General features: G+C 44.8%; 1 long non-coding RNA gene across 2 annotated transcripts in view; it reads right to left on the bottom strand.

The window, feature by feature from the left end:
• LOC106025453 (uncharacterized) overlaps nucleotides 1–12,379 on the bottom strand; it is a 148,938-nt gene that overhangs the window by 24,024 nt on the left and 112,535 nt on the right. For both annotated transcript variants that reach the window (XR_010050733.1, XR_010050734.1), the window contains exon 2: nucleotides 543–609. This is a non-coding gene — a long non-coding RNA (uncharacterized LOC106025453). The remainder of the gene's footprint in view (nucleotides 1–542; nucleotides 610–12,379) is intronic.

Genomic DNA, 12,379 nt, shown 5'->3' with positions numbered 1-12,379 from the left:
ACCTGGCCCCTACACTCACAGGCTGAGTCACCTGCCTGATGGTTTTTCGTGTCCTGCAGGGGACTCTACGTCTGAAGTGCAGGTAGCAGGAGCTGATGCATTACCTGTTAGAAGCTGGGACAACTCACTATCACTCAAAACAGCAACAGATCACAGTAATAGTTCAGAGTTAGCTTTTCAATCCAGGCTCTCTTGCAAATTACCTATGCAAACTTGGCCAAATGACTGTACTTTGGTTTTCTCATCTGTAGGCTGGGCATCATGTAACTCACCTGTGAGAGCGGTGAGAGGCCAAATGAGTTAATGCAGACAACAGCCATGGAACATAGCCTGCTGGAATTAATAAACACTGACTGTACTTAATAAACCCGGGTCCCGATCCTCCGCTGATGGCTACCTGCAAGGCTCCTGCTGACGACTGCACTCTGCTCTGTGGGAGCGTTAGGGATGTGTACATAAAGTGACAGGTGGAGACACAAAGCCCCCGAAGCTAGAAGCTCTGCAGGGATGTAACTGTGCTGTGAGGACCGGCAGTGACTCACCTTTATTCCGGTCCTTCCTTCTTGGGTCCAAGCAACCACCGAGCCAACTGGAAATCTCTGATTTCACCTGAAAAAATATGGAGAAGGTTACACCTGGAAAATATAAAATAATGAAACTCATTTTTAGGTTTCAAATACGGAAAGTATAACTTCTGAGTACCAGCTTCTTACCCTCAGAGACCTCAGGACTTTAATAGTTGCTTATTCCTCATTATAGAAAAAAAAACCACATTCATTTAAACAAACGAAACAAAGGGAAAAAATCCATCTCCTATGGCAATTACAGAGGTGGCAAATCAAAAACTCCTTTACAAAAAATAAGTTTTTTAATGATGGCAAACTATACCCAGAATGAATCAAGATATTATATTGGATAGTAATTTTTTTCAAGTTATAGCAAAACACAAATTCACAAAATGATCTACTGCTAAGTGTTGAGTTGTTCTGCTTTTGTTGGGCACTTTGAGAAAGATTCCTATGACACTATTGCTGTATGTTCTGACCTTACTGTGTATCTGAATTCATTAAACAGGATAATGTGTTAGAGGCATCTCGCTCCATGTCTGGCCTCTGTCGTATTTTCAGTACCTATCAGCCATACTATTAATTACACACTTCTTGGCGGGTTTCTAGAGTGCTTAGCTGTCTTGAACCATCTGTATAATTTCTGAACAAATGTGCACTGATGTCACTGGGGTTGCTGTCGCTGCTACTGCTAACATAGATATTTAATCTTTAAATCCGGCCTCTGTTCAATCTAATTCTGACAGCAGGAAGAGTAGTATTTCAAAAGGTGGTTAAAGATAATAGCCCCATTCTCAACTTTCTCATCATTAGGCTCAAAGAAACCACTTTAGACCCTCAGGTTGGCAAATGAAAACAGAGAGAAGAAAGAAAAAGAGGAAAAAGAACACCATCCGATTTGAAACAGAAAACTTGTAACCTTCACATACAACAGAAAGGATTGTTTGGGTGGCATTTTTGTCTCTCCTGCCCGAGCATCACACATCAACAGGCCGGTGGTTCCTGAGTTCCTAAGGACAGCGCCAGACTGGTCCACTGCTGCCAACCCCATCAGCCACACCTGCCACCGGATCAGACGGTAGAGAGGGGAGCTCTGCTGTATTGTTACAAGGCAGGTCACAGCCACACATTTGCAGCACCTGTCTCCTGCCACCATGAACTGCATGAACTTGCTCCCAGATCAAGCTTGAATGCAACAGACTCTTGATCACTGGGCAGAGGAGCTTGCTACGGTAGCCCAGATGAAGGGGTGCACACTTTGAGACCCCATTTGCTGACAGGCAAATGCTGACCAACTTATTAACAGGGAGCAAGCAAATCCCACTACGCCCTCCAACTCCAATCCTGGGGTCTGCAATGGATTTGCAGTCCTAGTTTATACAAAGCCACTCGCTCGACCAACCCATTTTTAGTTGATTATGTGGTGGAAAGCATCTGATAAACTCATTTAAACTAAAGCCCAGAAGAATGAAAACAGTTTCAGTGTCACCCTTCCAGGGGAGATCCGAAGCTTAACTTGAGTCAGTCTAACTCCTTACTAACCGCCGTCAAGTTTCAATTTAGCCAACCTAGTGGCAGAGATAGGGAGAACACAGTTGAGACTCAATCTAGGAGGTGGGGATTCTTTTTTTTTTTTTTTTAATTTATAGAGAAAAAAGAAAGGACATTTAAAAAAAAGCAGTAAAAGGGTACAAATAATACAGAATTTCAAGAAAAAAAATATACAGTAAGAAATCATTACTTAATAGGTTACATATTGTCTTCTTAAAAACAGTTGTCCAAATTATAAAATTAAAGCATATAAAGTGGACATTCGTACAGTGATATTGGAGACAGTTCCATTCAATGATCCAACAAAAGCTCAGTAATATGGTTTTCCATCCTACACACTCAAACATACCTGCGGTTATATCCCTTAGTCCACCTTCCTTTCCTCTCTTTTTTACAATAACAATTACACTTTTTGGGTTTTATTACTCCCACAGTTCTTATTACTTTTTTTGAAGAGAATAAAACCAAACGTGACTAAGCAAAACAGAGTCAGTTAGAACAGAAGGATGGACATAGTACATGGTGCAAAAATAGAGGTGGGGATTCTTGAAGTCACAGAGCAGGAGATGGCCAGGGAATGGATCGAGGGTCCCTGGAATCATTGTCTCCTCCCTGGGCAGCTGTAAAATCATCCTGAAGCCTGTTCCCACCCCACTGGTTTTAACTGGTGGTGAGGCTGGGTAGGAGTTGTTTTCTAAAAGCTTCCACAGTAAGTTTGAGGATCCTCTGGGGATGTTGCTCCAATGTGCACCAGAAGATCAGGGGTGGTCTGAGATTCTGCCTTTCTAGCATACTCCAGGGCAAATTCAAGGTTGCGGGGGGGGGGGCAGGTTCCGTACAACACACTCTAGGCCCCTCTTAATCCTCCTAGGCCCCTGAGAAACCTCAGGCAAGCTGACCTCACCCCTGTGCAGCTACAGCTTCCCCTCTGGGACAGAAACATTCCTTCCCCAGGAGGGTCCCAAAGATTTGTCCAGTGGACTCTGTAGTATCAGCTGGGGCGGGGACACTGCTCACAGCTCAGGAGACATTGGACCCCCTCCAGTTCTGCACAACTTCAAGGCAATCAGACCCAGGCCTGAAATGCCCCTCTGAAGGGCTCTACACTAAACAGAATGTTTGCTTGGGTGTTGTTCAACCTGCAGGGTGTCTCTTCCCTTGGTTTTCTGTATTGGCATGGTAACCAGGACCTCCTGGGGAGCCTGGCCACCCCATGGGTCCTAACTCTTTTCCCCTGGCACATTGGATGGCCTCTGTCCTCAGGCGCCCTGCTGTGCTGCAAATACCTACCCACCAGATAAGTGCTCTTCTATGTTTACTGGGAAGTGGGCAGCATCAGGCCAGTAGCAGGCCACCATGCCCACCACCAGACCTCTGAGGTAGGTAGGAGCTTTCAGCTGGTGCCTTCATCCTGCCCCCAAGACCCTTTCCCTCCGCCTTGTATCCCCACCTCTGTAAGATCCTTCCCGACACAGAGGCCTAAACCCTGCACCACCCAATGATTCCAGCCCAGTTGGGATAACCACCCCAAAGAGCCCTTCACTGAAGACAGAAGGAGCCCTGACACAAAAGCCTTGCAGGTGAAATACAGAAGAGGTCACCCTAGAATAAGGCTATTTCCACAAGCCTCCTGTCTTCTCCAAAAGGTGTGCCAGGACCTCAGTAAGCTATGCTGACTCAGAAGGTCCCAAGCAGGAAGACCAGGGTGGAGAAGGACAAATATGTAAATAGTCTATGGGCTTCGACACTTAATAGGAACCCTTACAGAGAGCCTTCTCTGTGGTCAGAGTAAGGGCTGTAGTTTAGGGAAATTAAAGGCCAACATGTCCAGCGGTCACTGATATAATGAAGGATCTATGGCAGTGATCTCATTAATAAGAACAAATGCCTACAACATTAACATCTTGATAATAATGAATCTAGTCATCCTTACACCATTGCTGTCACACATGTCATTTTTCTTTAACAGCAAGAGCCCTGTGAAGACAGAAGGAACTAATGTCATGAACATCACCATCTGGTCCTGGTGATGACTGCTTCCTGCCAGTCTCCCCACTTGGTAGTTTTTACTGAGATCCCTTGTTCAATGCCTCATTGCTGACATTGTAGATCTTTCTAGAAGGCCTCACCACATCCAAGGGAGCAGCCCCCCACTGCAGGCCAGGTCACTTGAGGCTCTCAGGTGACCCAGGGTGTTGCTGACTAGGCAGAGGCTGCTAGCCACCCACCCATGTGGCAGAAGAGCAGTTTGGCAGGGCGAGCATCAAAGCTGCAGCCCAAACACATGCACGCAGCCCTGTAGCCCAAACACCCAGCGCACATCACACCCAGGCCTATAAAAGATAATTATACAATCTGATCTGGCAAATTAGTGCTGCAGAACTGTCTAATTCTTACAATGAATTCGAGGGTTGGAATGGCAGGAAAAATTAACCTGAATCTTTATTGGGATTTGCCCTCAGGTCAGGATTAGGGTTCATTTATCTCTTTTATTTTCCTGCTGAGGGAAGATAGAAAGGCTTTCTCTTCTGCCTGCCCACCCCTCCCTACCCCATCCAGGCTTGGCGTTTAGACACATCAACTGCCTGGACACTTTTCCCACGCACTACGGACACCAGTTCAAATCATACAGCACCGGCAAGGAGGGAGGGAGGGAAGGGGGAAGATAGATAGACGATAGATGGATGAATGATTTTTCACAAGAATGAAAAGTTCAGGCCTCCCAAATCAAGGAATTCAGAGACACTAACTCAGTACAAGGTAAATGAACTGACATCCCCAGATTACAATTTACCTCCTAATTATTCTGGCTCACTGCTGAAATGTTTCCTCAGCTAACACTCACACATATACACCTTTCTCCTCCACCTGTCTCTCTCCCTCTCCCTCCCTCGTTTCCCCCTACCCCTTCTAAGGAATCTTCTCAGAGGAGATGGTCATTACAAGGAGTTGGGGCCTATCTGCTTAGCTTATTAAATAGTAGAATCATCCATGAATGGTGGTACACACCTGTAATCCCAGCACGGAAGGCTGAGGCAGGAGGACTGTGAGTTTCAGGCCAGCATGGGCCCCCAGGTCCATGTTGCATTCAAGGCTGACCCAGACTACACAGCAAGACCCTACCTCAAAAAGCCAAAAACAAACAACAGGTGGGCATGGAGGTACATGCCTGTAATCCCAGCACCCTGGGAGCCTGAGGCCAGAGGATCACAAATTCAAGCCTACTCTAGGTAACTCAGTGAGAACTTGTCTCAATAAAAAACAGACGAAAGGCTGGCGATGTAGCTCGGTGTAATTTCCTAGGTTAAACCCCGATACCATAACCACCCAACCAATCAATCAATAAAATAAAACAAAACAAAAACAACTGGGTCACAAAGAAGTGTTACTATAATGTCAATGCCAAGGCCAATGTACACCAAAGGAGGGTTTTCCTTTATCTAACAAAAGCAGACATTCTGACAGGCCTTGAAAGCTGGTTTTTTTTAAAGTACCTTTCTGGGGGTTCCCCTTACGGACCGAATACTCAAACTCCTAAGTCAGCTCCACAATGACCACACACTCAGGGTTTGAAAGACAAGGCCCCAGACAATATAGATATTCAGATTTTACATCTTCTTAGGTTAAGAGGATGTGGGTCTGTAGGAGAAATAGTCAGGATGTATGCAGAACTGAGACAGCTTTCCCTGTATTTAATGCTGGCACGATCTGTCCATGAAATCATACAAATGCGCCTCTCCATCGGAGCAACCTGGCTCAGAGAACATGTGCTGTTTCTAAGGCTCCATAGCAAGAGAAGGGGGCCAGCCTGCAGCACTTTGTTATTTATAATGTCGTGGAAACCAAACTATTCTACTGCAGAGCAGGACTGGCTGTATGCAGGCAACTCACTTAACAAACAAACACACAGATGTGCGTGCGTATATTTCAAAGACAATGGTTTATAGGAAAACAAACAAATTGTTTTAAACAAATGTCACTTCTTGGGCCAGGTCTGTATGGCTTTGGGGTGACCCAGGTGGAAGCGGTGGAAAGAAAAGCAGAAGATGGTGATCTTTGTAGACTTCTAGCCAAACCCAGCTCCAGTTCCAACATGGTTGAGACAAGCATGCAATTTCTAGAAAGAGATAAATGCCCACTCTGGAATGACCTGACGAAGAGGCTGGGAGGAAGCAAAAGAAACACAGATCCCCTCCCAAACAGTGGAGACGGTGATCCACATTTCATTTGGAAGGGGAATCCATTACGAGGCTGAACAGAAGGCAGGAAGATGATGAGAACAAGCCAGGAAACCAGCAACAGTGCCACAGGCAAACAGAGAAAAGTGTCAGCATGCTCGTAAGCAATCAAAGCCATGCACACAAATTACAGTACTCTGAGAAAAAAAGGGGGGGAGGGGAATTTCAGAAAATGGAAAGATACCCCTTGCTCATGGATAGGAAGAACACTGTGAAAATGGCCATACTCCCAAAATTAATATACAGATTTAATGCAATCTTAATCAAAATACCTTTAGCATATCTCACAGATTTGGAAAATAAATCCTAAAATTCATATGAAACCAGAAGAGACCTAGAATAGCAATGGCAATCCTAGGCAACACAGGCAAGGGAGGAAGTATCATAATCCCTTACTTGAAATTATACTACAAAGCTACTGTAATAAAATCAGCATGGTACTGAAAAAAAAAGAAAACAGACTTGAGGATCAGTGAAACAAAACAGAAGGAATAGACACAACTACAAACACACTCAGCCACATTATCTTTGACAAAGGGCCAAACATGTTCACTGGAAGAAAGTCTCTTTAATAAATGGTGCTGGGAAAACTGCTTTTCCACATGCCGAAGACTTAAACTAGACCCATGCCTATCAACCATGTACTAAAGTCAAAACGGATCAAAGATCTAAATATTAAAACAGAAACACTAAACCCACTGGAAGATAAAGTAGGTAGAAATCTCAAAGACATAGGTGTAGGCAGAGAGTTCAGGAACAAACACCAAACTGCACAGGAAGTACTTCAAAGAATCAACAAATGGGATCTTATCTTATTAAAAAGTTTTTTCACATCAAAAGACATCACCAACAGAGTGAAAAGACAATCCCACAGAATGGGAAAAATTTTAGTCAACTTTCCCTCAGAAAAAATTTCTATCCAGAACATACAAAGAATTGAAAAAAATCAGGTTTCCCAAATTCAAAGACCCAATCCAAAAATGGGCATCTGAGATGAATGTGCACTTCTCAGATGAAAAAATACAAATAAATGGCAAATAAATACATGAAAAATTGTTCAACATCACTAGTCATTTGAGAAATGCAAATTGAACAATTCTAAGATTTCATCTCACTCCAGAAAGAATGGCTATCAACAAGACATCAACTAATAACAAATGCTGGTCGGGCTGTGGGGGAAAAGGAGCCCCTCTCCACTGCTGGTAGAAATACAGATTGGTGCAACCACTGTGGAAATCAGTATGGAAATTCCTTAGAAAACTAGAATTGGAGGTCCATTTGACCCAGCCATTCCTCTTCTGGCCATTTTTCCAGAAGAATTGAAAATATCATACCACAGTAATATGTGCACAGCCATTTTTTTTTTGTAGCTATGTTGAATCCATCACAATTTGCAATAGCTAAATCTTGGAAACAACCCAAATGCCCATCAACCACAGAATGGATAAAAATGTGGTATTTTTACACACTGGAGTACTAATTACTTAGCCATAAAGAAGGATAAACTCAAGGCTTTTATGGATAAATGGATGCAATTTGACACCATACTCATAAGTGAAATAAACCAGACTCCCATGTGTAAACATCGTATTGTCCCCCTAGTATAAAAAAATGAATGAATAAATAACATCCAAAGTGTACAACAGATATTGTGACCGTGAAAGGAGAAGAAACTGCTCAAAATGAAAGAACAACTAGAATAGGGGAAAGGAGGAAAGAAAAAAGGGAAAAGACTATACCTATATATATATATATATATACACACATATGTAAGATAGATAACTATATTACTACTCTCTGTTAGGTCATCAAAAAGAACAGTTTGTGCTTTTATTGTTTGATCATTTTTCCATAATCTGAGCAACTACTTTGAAAGCAACTACTTTGAAGATAACAATATGCAATATATTAACCAGTTACTCTTCTATCATTTTGCTTTGAAATTCTGTATTAGTTATTACTTTTTGTTTAAAAAAAAAAGCCACACATGCATGTGTGAATTCCAGAGGCAGAGAGTTCAAGACTGAAATCTTAATGAGACAGCTGACCGGCTCTGTTACCTTGGACACCTTCTGCGGTATCCACTCCCTCGACTGGAAAATGGGGATAAGAGACCAGCTCTCTGCCATCGTAGCTCTCCTTTCTATTCAAGGATGTACCATAGGATCACCCCTGCTTCTATACTGGTACTAAATTGAACCATGTTTTTCAATGCTTTGCCAGGATCACAGTGAATAATTAGTAAGTGCTGAGTCTTTTACTATAAAAACCACAAAATTACATACACATGCAATTATAGTCTATAAAAATGCAGGAGAAAGCAAAGGGTTAATAGCAGTGATCTCCAAACAGTAAGTTTATGGGCATCTGTTTTCTCATTTTTTTAATGTCTAAGGTAAGCAAACATTATTTTATGAGGAAGAAAGATGCATGGTATTTAAGAAATAATAAAAATAAAAGACATTAGAAATAAAATTATCAAGGTAGTCTGTAAGGAAGAATAAAAGCAGAAATTGCAAGCTTGCTTGTCAAACCTGAAACAGCTTGGAAATGAGTGGGGGTGGGGCAGAGAGCTCCAGGTTGAGATCCAGCAAGGGGACCTCTGGGCTCATGGCAAAATCTAGAATACAACCAGGAATGGGCACACTCAGAGATCAAGGGCTGCATGGTAAGCTTGGAGACAGGAGTGTCCAGGGAAGGGTACAGTGGTTATGGGCTTGAACAGTGAGCAAACTTGACCAAGAATCTTGACCCAGCTGATGGGTTGCGAGCTACAGGATAGAACAGACCTGCTCCGTGGCATTTTCTGAATACCTGAGCCATCACAGAGGACTGATGACTGGCATTTCTGCTTAGGACCTACAACTCCATGCACTTCTCTTTGCCTCTTACACAGCTCGGGCTGTAAGCAGCAGGCTCCTCGCCTTGGCTGCAGAGGTCAGGAGAGACAGGTCTGCTGCCCACACAAGGGAGCAGACTGGAGCTTGAGAACCAGGACTCTCAGCACCATTCTGCCAATCCTCCAAGGGAGGGGTGCACGGGGATGCTGAGAGGGGACCTCATTCAGAGCGCCAATCTCAGAACCTGTCCCCTCTCCCCTCACTCTCTGGTTCCAGCGCAAAGGGAGACCTCAGCTCAGCTAAATTCCTGTCTCTGGCTTCCTCCAGGATGACCCACATTCCTGATCCTGACTTTTTCTCTAAGCCTCCTTTACCAGCTGCTCCCAGAGTGGGCTGATGACTGGCTCCTGCCAGGATCTCAAACTGGCATCCAAATACATCACCTACACCCCTCAGCCAGAGTCAGACCACCCCATGTCACTGAATGAACCTTTTTCTCCACTCAGTTAAAATCGCAACATCCAGTCACTGCCACTAAAATGCTGATCATGATGTTTTCTATCCTCATGGCCAGGGTAATAGCTGAGGCCCTTGTCACAACAGGTACTGCCTGTGCCCACATTTGGCACTAAGTTTAAGACAATGGGGGCCTAGGCGATCTGACCTCTCTCCAAGGAGACTTTAAATTCCCTCTGGGTGAGCACTGGGCCCTGTGTGTGATGCAGTGCACAAATCATAAGCATGGAAGGCAGGATTATCAGAGAGCACCCATGCGCCCCATGGCCAGCCTCTGCAAAGGGCAGTTCTCTCTCACAGCAGACCTGGATCTCTGCTCCTGGTGGCTCCCACATCCCTGAAGAATTCTTCCATCTGCTTCCACCTAGAACTGCAAACCCAAACGCTTAGTTCTCTCCCAAATCCTCTCTGAGTGGACTCTTACTTGAGTTGAAAGACACAACCCGCTGTGCATAAAAAGAAAAGAAAAAGAACCTTGAAAGTTTATGAGCCCACCAGGTTTTCTCTTTTTAAGCCACATCTTTACCCCTTGGGATACCCACTGAACACAGCACCAGCCCAAACCCAACAGCAAAACGGAGGCTGGGCATCCCCCAGCAGAGCTCATGATGTCACTGTGGTCTGTGTGGCTCCCAGCTCGCTGAAGGATGGACCACAGAAGGTGTCCCAGGCCCGGGTCCACCCTGCCAGTGCCAAGCTGAGCCCCCGTGTCTGGGTTTCACTGTGTTTAAATGGAAAATAAAATGCTTGACTCAAAAACACTTTTCCACTGATATTTTAAGGGAAAATGAGATCACAGAAAATCAGGGAGGTAGGTTTGAATGGTGTGACCCTGAACAACATTTATTTTCTGAAGAATCCCCAGAGAGGTTTGTTCATCAGATGGGGTGGGGACGAATCCGGAGAGACCTTGAGCCCAATAGACTACCTGGATGGCAGCAATCCTTCCACACCCATGAGACCCTCAGGAGGCCACAGGAGCTCCTTGCTGGGAGCCTGTCTTCTCTGATCCTCAATCTCCATGGGTCCCCGGGGTCCCTAGGTTTGCAAAAGCTGCTGGCGGCCCCCATGCCAGCCAGGTCAACATCTGCCTCAGCCAGAGATACCAAATGTTTCCAAACCCACCCCGAGCCCAGCTCACTGAGCTATGAATAGTTATTAACGTTAACTCGCCACATTAATTAAAAAGCGTTCAGCCAGGCACATTCTCATACTTTTAAAAAGTCATTTGGGTAATCGCCTTTCCATGCCGCAAACTTTCCAAACGACTGACAGGTTGACATTTTGCAATGTTGTTTGTTTTAATCAAGAGGTGGGGGGCAGTGTGGTTCTCTGCTTCATTTTTCAGGTGCCTTGATTTATTGATCGGCAAATCCTGACTTAATAGCTGTGCAGTGGGGCTGGGGGAGAAGGTAGTACCACCTCCCTGCACTGACATCTGGAATGGTATCAAAGGAAGCAGCCACAAAGCCCAGCCCAGCCCTTCCGCACCACCCTCAGCCTGTCTCCTGACACTCAGATCCTTGGATCCCCGGGGCCCCCTGCATGACCTCTCCATTCCCGTTCCACATGCACGGCAGCCCATTTAGACAAGGCCAACTCCCTGCACCAAAACCCACCATGGATCCCAGTCCAGCAAAACTAGGAGGTAGACATCAAAGAGGATGAAATGCTCTATGGTCCTCACACTTAGTTCAGCAGCAAAATCCCAAGATCAGGCTGGACTGGATTGGTCTGAATGCCCCTCCACAATTTATAAGCCTTGGACAAAGGCCTTCACTTATCTGTGCCTCAGGTTCCTCATTTGTCAAAAATGTGTATAATAACAGACCTATGTAAAAGGACATTTTGAGGATTTGATTAATAACATTTGTAAAGCACTTCAAGTAGTGTCTGCAGGATGTGTAGAGTTCCTGGACCCATGGTTGAAAAGCCTGGTTTTATTTTAAGGGCTGGACGCTCTCAACTTTCCCTGACATACGTAAGCCTGCTGGGTTGCAGCACCTCTGATGGAAAGACAAACAGAATCTCCTAGAAAGGCCACACGGAATGTCCCAGACTCTCTCTCCTGGGGCAAGCAGATGACAGAGGGTCAGCCAAGGAGAGGCCTGAGGTTTGCAAGGAGACCCACCCTTCCACCCAGTACATGGTCAGGACCACACTGCAACTGCCCAGCCTGATGGACATGGACAGTGGTGGCCACACACCCTTAAGGGAAGAAGGATTTTTCTTAGAGGAAAACCATCAAGAAGCCCTCAAGCAACCCCGCAGAAGCAAAAGACAAGACAGCGGCAGGCAAAATTTCATCTGGAATCGCCTGTCCACCATGAGCACATTTCAGCGTTCACCTAGCATCTACTGTGTGCTGAGTATTAGAACAGGTGTCAGAAACACAAAAAAGCTAAGGTAGGTCCTGGACTCTGCAAAGTCAAAAACTTAGTAAGGAGACATAAAAAGCAACTATATGCATACTTTGTAATGTGTATTATATATCATGGATTCCACACACATGTACACATGTATTTCATGTGCTTACTGTTTACAGAGAAGAAGGTGGGCTCCACCCCCTGGGTTGTTGGGATGGGGCACTTGGGCCGGTGTGGCAGGAAATGGCTGCAGAGTCCCCTTCTGAAAAGAAAGATGTTGTGTTTATCTGGGAATAAATGAC

This window comes from Cavia porcellus, unplaced genomic scaffold (assembly GCF_034190915.1).
Source record: "Cavia porcellus strain 051 isolate PalLab524CR breed Dunkin Hartley unplaced genomic scaffold, mCavPor4.1 scaffold_12, whole genome shotgun sequence".
Classification (NCBI taxonomy): domain Eukaryota; kingdom Metazoa; phylum Chordata; class Mammalia; order Rodentia; family Caviidae; genus Cavia; species Cavia porcellus.
The sequence above is the reverse complement of the archived record's forward strand: the minus strand, read 5'-3'. Positions and strand labels throughout refer to the sequence as shown.